Source organism: Parus major, chromosome 5 (genome assembly GCF_001522545.3).
Source record: "Parus major isolate Abel chromosome 5, Parus_major1.1, whole genome shotgun sequence".
NCBI classification, from domain to species: domain Eukaryota; kingdom Metazoa; phylum Chordata; class Aves; order Passeriformes; family Paridae; genus Parus; species Parus major.
The window spans coordinates 30,209,271-30,225,080 of record NC_031774.1 but is presented as its reverse complement, the minus strand read 5'-3'; positions in this window follow the sequence as shown (position 1 = coordinate 30,225,080).

The following is a 15,810-nucleotide window of genomic DNA, read 5'->3' as shown; positions in this document are numbered from 1 at the left end:
ATCCTTACTAGGTTATGCTAGGGTACCTCCTTTCTCTAACAGAAAAGTGACAAAATTAAATCGGAAAAGAAATCACTTCCCTTGCTTTCATATTTCTCCTGTGAGTACTCTGCTGTCAGGCACACACTGCTGGCTCATGTGCACTGGTGAGACCCTGAGGTCCTTCCAGAAAAGGAAGCCTCCTTGTCCTAATGTCAGACAGCTTGTTCATGGTAAAAATGTCCTTCAATCTATCACTACTGTTGAGCATCCAGAGTTAAGCTACCTACAGGTGTGTTGTCTGAAAGGCAACCCATCATCATCAATTCTGTTCTCAAAATTGAAAGTAAGAAATGTGTAAAACCTAAGTTTTTTTATTAGTTCAGGTGAGCTACCTTAACTCCCACAATGTCCTAGGTCTTGGCAGGCTGTCACTGTTTGTGCATTCAGTAAATCTCAAAGGACAAAACAGTGTAACTCTTATGACCTCATAAGAGCAAGAGTTATTTTCAGAGCATACAAATATTTTCAAATGCCTGAGAAGGAAAAGTGGCAATGCTGGAGCCCAGGAAGTTAAGTGAGAATTTAAATCATTATCTGGATTACTGACTGCACTGATTGCAATCTGAAAAATGGATGCTCTCTACATAGCAAAAGTCTAAATAGCAGACACTTAGATTTTTATTGAACAATATTCAACTTCAAATTAAAATAAATTATTCAAAGGAAATATTGGGGTTTGGACTGCATCTTTCATTGTCTATTTTACCCAATAGGCTGTAATGACGTTAACTGCTGTTGGTAGAGACACCATGGTTTTTATCCCATGAAGGTATGATTTGCCATTAAATGGAAAAAGAACTTGATCCTTCAGAAAAATTTGGCTTATCTATAGTAATTCAAATGTTTGATGGCTCCAGAGTTAGGAACTAGGCATTACTATAAAGCCTTTAGTCAGATATGGCAGGATAATTCAATGATGATGCTCACAAGTGGAAAATTATTGAGAAATCCCACTCCATAGTCTAACAGGAAATAACTTGCACAAAGAAGCACCTGTTTTAAGAACTGCAATATAACATTGTCACAGTTTAAATTATTAACTGGAACTGAATTTGACACATTTCCTAGAATGTACTGTTCTTTCTTCCTCATGTTGTTTTGACATTAAAATATGATCATCTCCTAAAATAAGGGAGGTGTTTGGTGCCTAGGAATACTGAAGCAATTTTGGGGTCAGAGGTGAGGGGGAGAATGGTGATAAATACCCATAAAGGGATTTTCTTTTCAAAATTATAGTTTTACCATACCAGCTTAAAGGGTAAATAAATTATCTTGCCTTTTCCTGAACTTTCTATTAAGACTTGGTGAAGGTCTCCAATAGTTTTAAGTTACAAGCACATGCAACACAAAGTCTCTGAATCCTGAAGTTTTAAAAATTCTACCTGGCATGTCTCCTGCAATTTGAGATTAAATTGCCAACCACTAACTGTGGCAGCTCTTACTGGTTTAGGCACTGACATGAAAATCCAAGGAATGTATCTTCTGCCAGAAAAGGCTCTTATCCTATAATAATTGTTCATCATTCTGGTATTTTTATGCTACTGAATATGGCATATTCTTTTTAATTAATATTTGGACTCCTGAAATATAGTTTTCATCTGTGACTCATTTAAAACAATGTCTCTTCATTTAATAAAATAACATTCAGATTCAACTTGTATTTAATACCTACAAATAAAGCATTAAAGCCTCTAGGCAATGATTGAAATCGGGGTGGTAACAGAAATGCCTTGAACTTTACAATCTGATCTGGAGTTTTATCTGAAGGAAAGCAAATTAGGATTGTATCACACTATATCAGCTGTGACTCTCTAGCTATTAGGCACATTTTTGTCTAAAGTTGAATGGGTACCTAGCTTAGATAAAATAATGTTGAAACTGACTTCTTGTTTAGTGTTAAAATTAAAATTCTTCAAGCAACTTATCTACTCTGGCATCTCTAAGTTGAATTGAGAAAGCCACGAGGAAAAGATATTATTGTGAAATTTCCTAAAATCTTAATGAGCAAATTTTTTAGGTAGTTCTAAAAATTTCTCTTACTCAAGTTCAAGTCTTTTCATTCTGATTACTGAATACTTCCTTGAAGAAAACATCTAAATTAATGTTGTATTCAATCATGCTTTAAATCAGAGTTCTTTGAAAAACTCTCAATTCAGTGTTTATCCTGTATTAACTCTAATTCATATTTTACTAACATTACTGAAATATGCCTGGCAAAATTTTTTTCCTAATCTTCTAGATATTTCTTCTTTCCATATAATGTACAGCATAAGGTGCCAGAAGTTTTCCATTAAAAATGGAAATGCCAGGACATGCCAACACCCCAGCCTTTCTTAGTGTTGGACCTTCTCAGCCTTTCCTCTCTTAATGAAAGGATGTGTGCTCAGCATTGTAATGCAATCTGCCTTGATGCTCCTCATTCCGTGAAACCCTCACAACCCCTACTGAAAAGCTGCAAGGAAGAAGTTCAGCTAACCTATTACCTTTTTCTTGAAATTTTGGAAGGCGGACTCTCATGATTTCTGCATCTCTGATCACAGAGCTAAACAATAGAGATGCTGCTGTTCTGGTAAATTATTGGCAAACTGACAGCTGGAGAATGCAGAAAATAGGTTTATAAAGCACTTCAGCAAAAAAAAAATATCACTTCCAGAGTGGAAAAACACTTCAATATTATGTCATGTATCTTACCTATTTATTTTTAATAGTTTGGTCTACTGATATTAGCTAAAGAAGCAAGTGTACTGTGTATAGAGTGTTGCTTATGCACTGTATTAAAATGGTAAAAAAAAAGTAGTAATTTAATATAATTTCCTGAAGAACCAGGACTAAGTTCATCACACTGTCCTAATAACTTTTCCAAGCTGATTCCTGACAAAATTAACAGGAGGTGAAGACATCATAAAGACATTACATATCTACAAACTTTACAGAGATAGGCCAGCAATAGGGAGGAGAGATCTTATTGAAGATCTTTCCATTTCCGTAAAGGAAACATGACACAAACAACTAGTTCTGCTGCTTATGTAGAAACTTTTTGATGTTTGATTATGAGACTCCAGCAAAGTGATATGAAAACACCAAATATCTCATTGTCTAAGCTTGCAAATATTTGAGTGTTGAAGTTCTCTTACATATCAAGTTTAGAAATTTAGTATTTTATGTACATGATGTGTCACATGTTTGAAGTTGAATGAGGAATTTTATTGGCACCCATATCTTAATACGTTACATAATTTTTAAATAAATTTAAATGCTAGGGTAAACAGTCACCCTTTAAATAAATACCCTTACAGGATATGCTTTACATTCAGAAATATCACCATGCTTTTTACCAGTTGAGAAAGAGAAATTTATCGAAGTAATTGATTAACAGAAATGATGTGGTGTCTCTTCTGTAACCACTGTGCATTTTTATGTCCTTTAAGCAACACAGTGGTATTTTTGTGGAAGATCATTATCTGTGCTTACAGCACATCACAGGAATGTGCAGCTTCAAGGACTGATGGATCATAACTATCAGATTAGGGTACTGTGGAGAACCTTCTGATGCCTACTCCTGGTAGCCCTACAAAATTCTGTGTGCAAAGGATTTAAATGAAAAAAAGAGCATGGACATTGCAGTAGTGAACCACACATAAGAATTAATTAACTTTAGGCAGAGCAGATTCTACTCTAACCTGAGGTAGTTACTATGAGCCAGTATTCAATAATTTTATCTGTAACTGAGAACATCAATTAACTGCAATTTATTTCTCTCGGAACAGATACTTGTATTTAAAAAAATATTGATTGATAATAGAGAGCTTGATCTCAAGGGATTACCACTGTTGAGATGTTTTCAAGCCACAACCCTAAAGTAAAAAGGGAAATATAAAAATAAACGAATAAAATCTTTGTAACTCTTTTTAGTCATTTCAAAGAAGCACAAATAATCTAGTTCCATGAAATTTCTGATAGATAAATTATGTATTAATAATTCCAGAAGAAAATCAATAACCAGAAAAAAATTCAAGGCCCCACAATACAAGATATTTTGAGACTTGTCCCAGTGTGAGCTACTGTTACAAGATGAAACTCTTCTCAAACATATTGTCTGAGTCATATAATAAATATTTCATCCAACAGAGAATTTCCCAAAATATGGGATTATATGGAAAGTATGTGAAATGTACACAAGGCAAGGCCACTAAAACATAAGCTTCTTGTCTCAGCAAGATTTTTCAACCTGGCCTAAATCTGGTATCCTGACACTGATTCCTTAAGTGGAATCAATCCAAAGGAGGATCTGGGCCACAGATTTTAGTCTTTTTTCCTTCAATATAGAGAAATTTTATGCACCTGTAAATCTCAACTGTGAAATTATTAAGACTAAAGTTTGTACAAAATATTCATATGAAGTTTGTCACTCAGTGATCTACAAAAGAAAGTCTTCACAAATTTCATATGGGGTTCTTGAATACAGACTACTGAGAATTGAGACTGGTTTGATTTTATCTGTAAGCATATTGACCACTTCTGATAAAAACCCAAGAGGCTAACTAAAGACTAAAAACATCTTCTGGGGGATACAAAAGCTCTTCAGATTGTGAGGAGCATTAAATTTTTATATAAAGTCTGTGCTTGAATTTTCCCCTGACCCCTATTTTTATCTCTGGAAAAATATGGTGATTGACTCATCTGTAATATGCACTTTTATTATGCACCTTATGAAGGTTTAAATGACTTAATGCACTTCAAAGCAGCTTAGAAAGCTCTATTTTTTCTTTGGCAAATACACATATAAATAATCTTGTGGGGTCTGATTTAACCTTTTGTATTCAAATGCTGATGCATCAGAGAATGAAACACAGATCACAACTGGCAAAAGTACACATCCAGGATAATTGGATTATTTTAATTATGTTCATTATGATTCCTCATAAATCTCTCAAAATTACTACTAAAAATATGTACCATAATAGAGAAATAATCTGTTTTCAGTTGAAAAAAATCATGTTGTACTGTATGTAAATCGAAGCTGCATTGTGTATTTATCATTGGGCATTCACAACAAAAAACAACTATATTTTTCTATCCAGTTGATTAGGTTTTAGGTATTTAAGACTTTTTTTAATTTTAAATTATCTTTTAAAAATATCTTCACATTTCTTTGATTAATAGATAAATATATTATTTCACAAGACTTGTATTAGAATACTCATAGTTTCTTTAATCTTCTCCAGTTTTGGGCCTAAACTTGTTCCCATTGAATTTAATATGTTTCATCTAATGAATTTTTCCTCCCAGGTACTTAAATCATCATTCTCACAACTCCCCAAGTGTAGCTCAAATCTTCTTGTAATTGACTACACAATTTAAATTTCAATCTCCATTGAAAGGTAGGGCTCACAAATCAGTCTTTTTTTTTCTAACCTCATGTTTTTCTCTTCTTTAATTTTTAGAGTCCTGCAAATCTTCCAAGGCTGACAAGACTTCTGTGAAGCAAATATAAGGCTAGCAGCAGTAGGCTGCTTTTTTCCTTTTTTCATTGCCTTCTGTAGGCTTGAAGTCAAAAACAATTTATGAGCCACAGGCTGTACACTCCAGGTCTAAATTCCTACTGGAGTGGGAGTCTGAGCCCTTTCTCAGATACCAACTTGCCCAGCAGGCAAACGTTCTCACACCTGGTTGCAGCCTGAACTTGTTAGAGGGTCTCATGCACACAAATTCTCTCTTACATCATTCCTCTGGGTCAGGCAAAGATTCTCAGGCATAGAAGAATCTACTACAGCCCAGTTTATCAGCAAAAAGACTGGATACAGCACTTCTGAAGCTTAGCTGATGGCAAGGAAATAGTCAACAATAGCAATGTTTGAAGAGTGTCATGGCAAGGACACAGGGGGCACAGACCCACTTTCTGGCCCCAGTTTTCCTGCAAAGGTCACCTGTTACAGCTGTGTTACATCTCTGTGCCTGTGTATTCTGGATTTGTTGTGGTGAGGGACAATTTGGCCAATTGCTAACTCTGGGTTAAAGAAACACTGTCCAAAATGATGTCTGCAGTTAAAAGGCTTCCTCACATAGTACGTTTGTGTTATACAATCCCCCTTATGCACTCCAGAATTTTTCTTTCTAAGGATTACTGTTTATTGATCTCACATTTTGTATTTCAGTATTTTGAAGTCCTCCAAATCTGAGGGAAAAAAATCAATTGCATCTATTACTTTATAAGAGCAATTAACAATTATAGTAAGAAAAATACAACTGAGTTCAGAATGTTCTTTGTATACAGCTATTACAGCATATTTATTGCCTAGCTGTCTTGCCATATAGACAGACAAGCTCTTAGATAAGGTTAAAATAAATTGTGAACAGTCCTGTCACCATTCAAATTAGAGAAATATTAGCAAGAAATTTTTGTCTCATTTTCTATTTTCCAATTACAGATTCTCAAGTTAATTTGCACTCTTCCACTTCTTAAAATAGAAAGTTGTTTTTTTTAAATACATACCAAAAGTTGACACATTTTCCATGAAACTTTAATTAGAATCTTATTCTTTCAAGGTATTGTTATAAATATTTACCATTTAAAAATCCCTTTCTTTGCATATTTAATGTTCCTGACATTAAATTTGTGTTCCTAATGTACACTTACTTTTGTGCTTGCCAAGGGAACACCCACAGTTCAGATGAAAAGAGCCTGTTCCCTTGTCTGCAGGTCTTCACTTCTCATTGTCCTGTATACAGTTGAAAATATCACATACTAGGAAATGAAGCATGAAAATTAGAAGCATGAAAATGTTTTCTGGGTTGTTTTAATCAATGTAAGAGTGCAGGAAGAGAGGCTGCTATGAATTGGTGAATTGCAAGAAATTTATATTTTAGTTGCTTTGTCCCACCCCTTGCCACCATACCACTGTGGCATCAAATTTATTACTGGTAAGAGAAATAGGAAACCTCTGTCCTCCCCACTTGGCAGTTTCTCACAGCATGGCATATGGAGCCTACCTAAAGCACACCTGACACAGACCAAGTATCATATGTAGGAACATTACCTTCCTCCAGCTTCTCTTTCCCTCATGTTTCCATTGAATTGCACAGGTCTCACTTCTGAAAGGAATTTAAAAAAGTAATTCAGACTTCAGAACTTAACCTATTTTTGACCTTCCTGGTGAGACCATCAAGAACTGTGGCCATTAAGGAGTGTGTCATGTCATGTAAAGATAGGAAACAGGGACAAGAGGTGAACCATACTTTGTCTTCTTTCCTAACTGAAGGGAAATAATTATATTTTTGCAATGCATGTGGCATTATTAGTCTGGACTGACACAAACTGGACCTAATGGACTAACCACAGGTGACTCCATGGGACACATCCAGGCCGAAGTCTGTGGTGTTTTGCAGCTGGAGCTCCCAGAGGGATCAGCCTTCCACTGTCCACTCACACACTGTGGCTGTGACATAACTTTGAAGGCTACAAATACATCCTGCTAGACTGACCATGTGACCATATGTTTTTCACCAACATAAGCCTAAATACATTCTCTCATTCTCATAGTGCTTAACAGCAGCTAATTAAACATTTAAACACCAGTCAGGACATTTTATCCTGTCAAATTCTGATGCTGAGTTTTGCAGTACTGGCAGCACCCCTTACCAGAGGCAGATGTCTCCTATGGAATTTGCTCTCATGTGCTTCTTGCTAGATCCCAGTTTTACTGACCTTCAGAATGCAACATAAATCATCACATATTGTTTTGTTTTCATTTGCAGCCTTTTGGGAGGTTTTGTGTTTCATCCCAAAGCAGCTGCAGCAGTTCTGTGAAGTGTATTGATGTTACTGCTGTGTTATTTTTAAGCCATATTAGTGTTTTGTGGAAGCAGCTGTCAAATAAGATCAAATAGTATCAGCTATAGAAGTAATGAAAAAAATAATTAAATATGATTTTTGCTGTAAAGATATCATGAAAATCTTAACAGATTTAAAGACTGCCTTTAAATGTGACACAGTATAGAAAGTTTCTAAAAGTGATGTTCTAAAACTATTTCCTGACAAAATAGCAAAAATTTAGAAGTTGGACCATGTTACAGTGTCTAGCAGTTTATAATTTTATTTGTTAAATTTTCTGCTAGAAGTTGGAGCACTGCCAAGGCATGAATAAACACCTGCAAAAGCCTCTCTCCCTCCCAAGAGCTCACAGAAATGGTGGTAGGCAGCCTCACAGCTACACATGCATAAGAAAAAAATAGTTTATGACTGTGCTGTTTGCCAGTAGTCTAACATCAGCTGTTCATCCTGCACTAGTGTACTATTTGAGTAAATTCAACCCAGAGATGGCTTCTTTTATTAAATTAAAATATTTTGAATTAAACTGTTTTTTCTTGAGAACAGAAACGGTTTTTTACACAGAAGAGATACTCATTTGGTAAAATGTATTTCTTGTTTGTTACTCTTCTGTGTTTTCTTGCAGACACAAAAATATACAAATTATCTCGTTGTTGTCAGGAATTTAATAATCTGGCCTCTCTGGTAGGTTTGCTCTGTAGCATTTAACAAAGAGCTGTTGATATGAAAAATGAAATAAAATGGCAAAACTGCAGTGGAAATCCTTTCTGATCTATGAATCATTGTGGTGGGTAGTAACCAGCTGCAGTTTCCAGCACATCTCAGTGTTCCTCATCTAAACGCATCAGAAAGACAATATGTCAGTTCAAATTCCACTACAAAACACAATTTGAGGGTCTCACTTCAGAGGCTTACATGTCCTAATTAAAAAAAAAAAAAAAAAAGAAGCCAACAAAAACCCTGCATTCTCTCTCATAATTCAAGACAAGTGTCTACTGTAGTAAACACAAAATCGATGGACCCTTCAAGCAAAAAGTGCAGTGCTCTCTTGCAACAGAATGGGTGTTTCCACCATGAGAGATCTTCCATTTGACCCTTATGATGAGCAGCCCTGGGTCAGAAATAAGGAAACGTCTTCATCTGATCATTTGTCACATGAACAGAAGAAATTTCACTCACTCAGCCTTGTAACATTGCAACACAGAGGAACACAATGGCAGATTATGCTTTGTTCTCAAAGCAGAATTCAGGCTGAAGAGATTCAGTCTTTCAACAAAACCCGGCCATGGTGCTCAAAACAATCTGAATCTCATTTCATGCCTTTTTAAGACTGTGTTGGATTGTACACACTAAATAAAACTTATAAATGTTATTTTTCTCTTTGAGACTGTTTGGCAACCCATAATATTATTTCATGTCTCTATTTTTGCACTTGAAGCTCAGGTAAGAAAATGGCCTTTAAGGAAAAAAATATCTGTAAAGTTTCCCATTGGATAGATAAAAAGAAACTTTTTTCAATATCAGGACTGGTAGGTTGAAGTGTGAAGTGGATCAGTCAGAACACACTCCTTCCTTTTGCCAGGGTGCAGAACTTCTAAGGTAAAGCCTTTAAGGGGATCTCAGGAAATGTTTATCCCAGTTCCACAATCCATGAATACAGAAGGCATCAGCCATTGGGAGCTTGGGATTTTGGGCTACAGGTACATTGTGTGCAGAGATCTTCACTAGGAGGGAAGGATGAATTGTCAGATGAGTTCCATGTGAGCTTACAGTCGGGGCTGGGTAAGGTTCAAGAAAGATTTGAGGTGAAGGTTTGTCATAATTTTAAACCATTTTCATTGGGATTTTTTCTGATCTGCACATGGAGAAAAACTAATAACTTGACTCTGCCTTTAGTTCTTATTCCCCAACGGGTTTTCTATCACTAGTTTTAGAAAATCAATTAAATTAACTCATCTGCTTCTTTACTGCAATGGTGAAATGTGAAGAAATCATAAGCAGTAACAAAAAAGAAAGGTCATTCTATCTGAGCAAAAGATGCTATGTAAAAATACAGACTCCATACATTACAAATATCTGTGCTTCAGTAATCACTTGTGAGTTAACTCCTCAGAAGTGTCATTTTTAATTATTCAATAAAGAGTAAGCAATACTGATATCTAAATATTTTTGTAAAAATATATCTTTAGTTTTATATTCTAAAAGAAAACTTGTATGCAACATTTCAGTTAGTTACAGAAATCTTTCTGTAGTTTAGTGGCTTATGCCATTAAGCTAAAAATGAAATTGGAGGCAGTGTCACATCTGTGTGATGCTGTGTGTTCCTTAATGTGCACTGGTCTTCCAGGCTGAAAGTGCAAAATTAAATTATTTAGAGGCCACTAGGAAGGAAATTTTTAAAGATGTGTAAATCATTTGAAAATTTACAGTCAATAAAATTTATATGACATAATCTGTATATGCATGGGTGCAAAAAAGCATGTTTATGACCCTGCACATGTTCCTGACAAACATAAATCAGGTTCAGAGCAGAAGCCAGGTAGATACATTAGTATTACATTGCATTTCACCTCGTCTATCCTATCAGAACAGCCTTGGCTCACAACAGCCCAACACGGTGCTGCTCTGGGTGGACACAAGCACAGGCAGAGAAAGAGACTCTGTGTCAGCACACACATTCAGCACTCCTGAAAACTTTAGCCAAGACTTACACAGCTCCCATCTGTCTTTCAAAATGCATCCCCATGTGGTGCTTGAGTGCCTCCCCAGGCTCCTGTTGCCCTTTAGCCAGCGGTGAAGTTATTCTGCTATAAACTTACTCTTAGCTCTCCCCAGACCTGCCATTGGTAGGCAAGGAGGCAAATAGCAGCTATGGGTGGGCTGTGGACACAATCCAGCACTACAGTCACACAGAATGTCCCAGGTTTGGGGTTATACGAGGTTCCCATGTGTCCAAAGGATCTTCAGTAGGTTGTTATCATACCAATAATAATTTGTGAAAAGAATGTTGGCAACTAATTTAGGTATTTATCATAATTCATAAAAATGAAAAAAAAAAATACCCACCAATAATTAAGTAAAGGAATGTTTTATTCATACAGCATTTGTCAACAAAAAGATATATGACCATGAAACATAAATTGCATTAGAGATCAGTGTTCATCTGTTTGAATAGCCATTAAAAGGCTTATATAACGCACAACAGTAAATTAAAACTTAATGGAGGACTTCTAACTTTTCCTGCGCTGCTCAAGAATTGTTTAGGCCTATATTTAATAGATATTCAGCCATAAACAAAGTATTCTTTTCTGTTAAATCAATCTCCACTCAAGATCTAAGATGAAGGCACAAAGTGGTACAGTGTAAATTGCTGTAGCATAAGATGATAAGAAGGGAAGTATGAATGTTCTTGGTTTTGATTTTGTAGCCCTGCACAAATACCATTCTCATAAACATATCAGTCTCTCAGCTTATGGTTATTGTTCTGAGATAATATTATATGACAGGTCCAGATGTTTGAAGCTTGCAGCAGTTTACAGAATGGGAGCAATAAATTATGCTAAAGGACATATTTAATTCAATTGATATTGTATCTGGCACTGTCAAAGCTATGGAATTTTTTTTAAGTGCTCCAGCAAAGTTTGGAAGCGAAGTGTGTGAGGCACAGGGCATTGTTGCAAAGCTCATATTCTTTCTATCTGTTAGTCAGCAATCTCTGTATTGCATTGCTATAATATGTTGTATGAGTCTGGATTTTCCTAGTCTTGAAATGATTAGCACAAAATTCTTTATGAAAAAATTCACCCATGTTGTGCAGACTCAGGCTCTTTCATCCCATTCTGAATTTCAGAAATCCAGCACAAACCTTTGAGAGCATGGTATAGCTATTGTCTGTTGCACCAAAACCAACTTTTCTAAAGAATATGTTGTATATCTATTTCCTATTCAGTCACCCTTTATGGCAAGTTAATCTATGAAGACCATTGATCCAGTAATTATTGACATAAGTATATTTTATATACCTGTGCATTGTGGCACCATAAGACAGCAATTTCAGATTTTTTTGTTACTAGAGATGTAGAACTATTAAAAGTAAGCTGCTTGTTTTTTCACATGATTACAGGTAACTTTCAGTATGCCTCCTAAGACATAACTCTTCTTATATAAAAACCTGTATATGTGTATATATTTGTCTGCATCAAGTTCTGTCAGAAATAATGGCTTATTGTATTGCCTGAGCCACATGCATGCCAGGAGACATTAAAAACTGAGTCTTATTTTGATGGTGGTGATCTTGCCAACAATCATCATCAAACTCTGTGCTATTCTAGCCTCTTCAGTCTCAGCATATGAAAGGCTCAGCTCTATCTTACAACTGGGACATTTAACATCACCATTTGACAGACTTGTTTACATTATTCTTCCATCTGGAGGGATGGGTGTTATAACAGATCTTTTCCACTACCTTTAGAACTGAAAAAAACATCTCATCAGGCCCTATCTCCCTGGACTTCATCTCCTTCCTTCTTGTATGAAATGGTATTTCTTCTTACAGCTTACTCTTCTCATTCACTAGTTAAATAATACAAGCAAGACAGTGAATTGAAGAATGGCAAATACAGTTTATTATTCTGCACAGCTTCTTAGCTGCCAGCAGGTCTGCTGACATTTTTAAAGCACTTGTGCATAAGGCCTTAATGCAGATCACTCAGAAGAGCCTGGATATTTACCTGGCTCAGAATCAAACTGTTCTGTTTTCTTCAGGGATGAGCAAGTCAGGCACCATCAGAGGCCTCTGACTTACTTCAGTTCCTGCAGTACTTTGTAAAGGATGTGATATCAAGGACTCCCTTAGCAATATAAATAGTATTTGGTATTTAGAGTTATCCAAGACTGTGTATTCTCTATCAACTTTTTTTCATAAAACATAAAATTCCTTATCTACCGAACAGCCCATCCCTCAAATCTGTACCTCTCCTGTTCAGAGAAAATGCTTTTGTGTGAGAAAATGTCAAAAGCCTTACAGAGTTCTAAGTAAATTACATTTGTGTCATTGCCAGATCATCAATGGCATTCATTTCCTAGCCTGTATTAAAAAAAATAATAGCTTGAGTTTAGTTTCTATTCCAAGACTTAAATCATTACACTACAATATTGCTTGAAAATTGAGAGTGACTCATTAAAATACTCTCCCAGTTTGTCCATGAATCAATAATTTCTCACTGAGGTAGTTGTGCAACAAAACTTGTGGGGAAAACATTACAGAGCAAGATGGAGCTCAATATCCTCTCTGATTACCCCTGACATACTCAGGGAAACTTCATGAGAAGTTTTTCTTCCCTTCTGTTTATGAACAAAATGGATGAAAAGGGGGTTTAAAAAATAATGACTCTACAGCCACTGAAATACTTCTTTTACCAAAAAATAAGACTAGGAGTTCAGTCTCTGTGTTCCACAGCAAGCTGGCTATTCTATCACCTTTCTATCTGGGGAATACACTGGCCATCAGAGAAAATCAGAAGTTATATCCCAGTCCAAATGGCCATATTTTCACACACATGACTTTCTAGTTACATCGGGTCAAGAGGTACCATTTGCTCTTTTACCAGGGAAAAGCCAGTTTCTGACTCACAGTTCAAGGATCCTAACTTCCATAGCAGCAGATTTTCTTGCTCTTTCCTATGAACCACCCTCCTCCTGTATACCTCACATTGCCTTAGCAGCATTTCTGAGGCATAGGCTGAGGAAAGCTGTGGAAAAAAAACCACAACATCCCACTCACTGCCCCCACCTTGCCCTGAGCTACACATTTCTTCCAATCTCTGTTCTGACGGGCAAGCCTATTCCAACTTCTCTGGTAGAAGGTAACTACGTAGAGGTAACAATGCAATTAATTAACTGTTTCTGAGCTAAGCAGATGGAGAATGTGCATTGATGTGGACATGTAAACAGACACATACCTATCTCAATATGTGTATACACAAAGGAGATGTACGCACATTTTTTATATTGCAAAACTCCCCCTTGAATGCCAAAGAATTCTCTACTCTGAGATCAGGTCTACCTCAGAGCATGCACTGATGACAACCATTTAGAGGGAACCCTCTTTTACTGTCCTCTGCCTTTTCTACAGTTATGTGGGAATGAGTTTTTCAATATGTTTTGTGAGGCTGTTTTTCTTGCAAAGCTCTATATAAGGGTTTTTACTCTGTCACTTTAACATCCTAATTCTTTTCTGCTATTTTTTTCTATTCCTTCACTATGAAACATGTCCTAGTTTGATGATCAGAGGATTTAGAGGACATAATGGAAGAAAACCAAACCACAACACCCTTTTTAAATACTGATAAATTAACATTATTTGTTTTGAACTGAATTGTCGCCAACAGATTACTTTTAAATCAGTTTCTTTGTACCTCCCTGAAATCACAGTGTCTGTGACAGTAGATATGTTTCTCTGGGATGTAGACTGTTTCCTAGCTTCTCTGTTTTCAAATGGGGATTAAATATTTGTGGATTTGATTTGTCTTGCAGCTCAGCAAGTAAGATGCAGTCACCTGTATTTGCAGCTGTGTTCCTTTAGGTTGCAAAATGGATGGAATTAATTCTGTTCGCAATTGCTTTTTCTTCCAAACATGCACATCTTTACACAGTTTTATTAGGACTTTTTATTAGGCCTGAATTGACTTCTAGTTGAAGATGAAGAAATTATTTATTTGGACAAATTTATTAAAATAGATTGTGATTTTTCATGCCTTTAGTAATCAGTCTCCACTTTTCTGCACCAAACAGGCAGTTCCCACCAAAGCTGATAATAACTGCAACTATTCAGGCTCTTTAAAACTCAGGTTGTCTTATCTAATATGTTTCTGTTTACCTCCACTATAGTAATTAAGAGCTAGATCCTCAAAGATAACCAAGCACCAACATGAAACTGGTGAAACACCAGTGTCTAAATATTTTTTACAGATTTTTATTATCAATGCAAGCTCACATGTTTCAAAAACATCTCTGCTTCCAGCAGTCATTTGACCCCCCCGCTTTCAGTCTACCAGCACTAAATAGGTCATTCAAACCTTCCTGTAAGTGATAAAGAACATGAAGAATTCATTTTGTGGAGGCCAATACAACCCAGTGTTTTAATATGGCATCATTAGTGAGGCAACAGACCTCAGAACTCAGAATTTCCCTCAGGAAATTCTGATAACTTTGCTTTAGCTCTTGGATTGGAATGGGTCTTTTCATTCATTAATATTTGCTGTCATCATTAATTTGAACATATTTGAACAAATTACCCCACAAACACCGCTATCTGGCTATGAAATGAGAAAATATGAGTATGCCTAATTTATGATGGTAAATGAATTTCAGCTAACTGATTGTTGATTCTACACAGGGGCCTCTGGGTTCATGTGTACAATGCTGTAGGGGCAGATGCATCTTGCTGTTGCATGAGTATGTACTCCACTGATTCATGAAATAAGCATGCAAAATTTCCTTTAGTCTCTCCCAGTAAGTCTGTATCTGTTTGATAACCAGGGCTCAGAACTTTCTCCCTTCTCAATCATGTTATTCCAGTCTTTCCAATTCATTCACTGGTTCTACCACAGGAAAACAGGCAAGCAGAATTTTTTCCTTCTTAAGAAAAAATGTAAGCTGTGCTCTGTATGCACAACTTACATGTTTGTCCAAGACAGCTGAGGATAATGAAGAGTTACATATCAAATGGCAAGATATTGTAGTGGCTTTGACCATGGCTGGATGCCAGGTGCCCAAAGTCATTCTACCTCTTCCCCTCCTCAGCTGAAGAGAAGCAAAAACATAATTAAAAGCTCATTGGCTGAGATAAGGACAAGAAGATATCACTCACCTATTACTATCACAAGCAAAACAGACTCAATACTTGGAAATTAATGTCATTTATTACCAATCAAATAAAA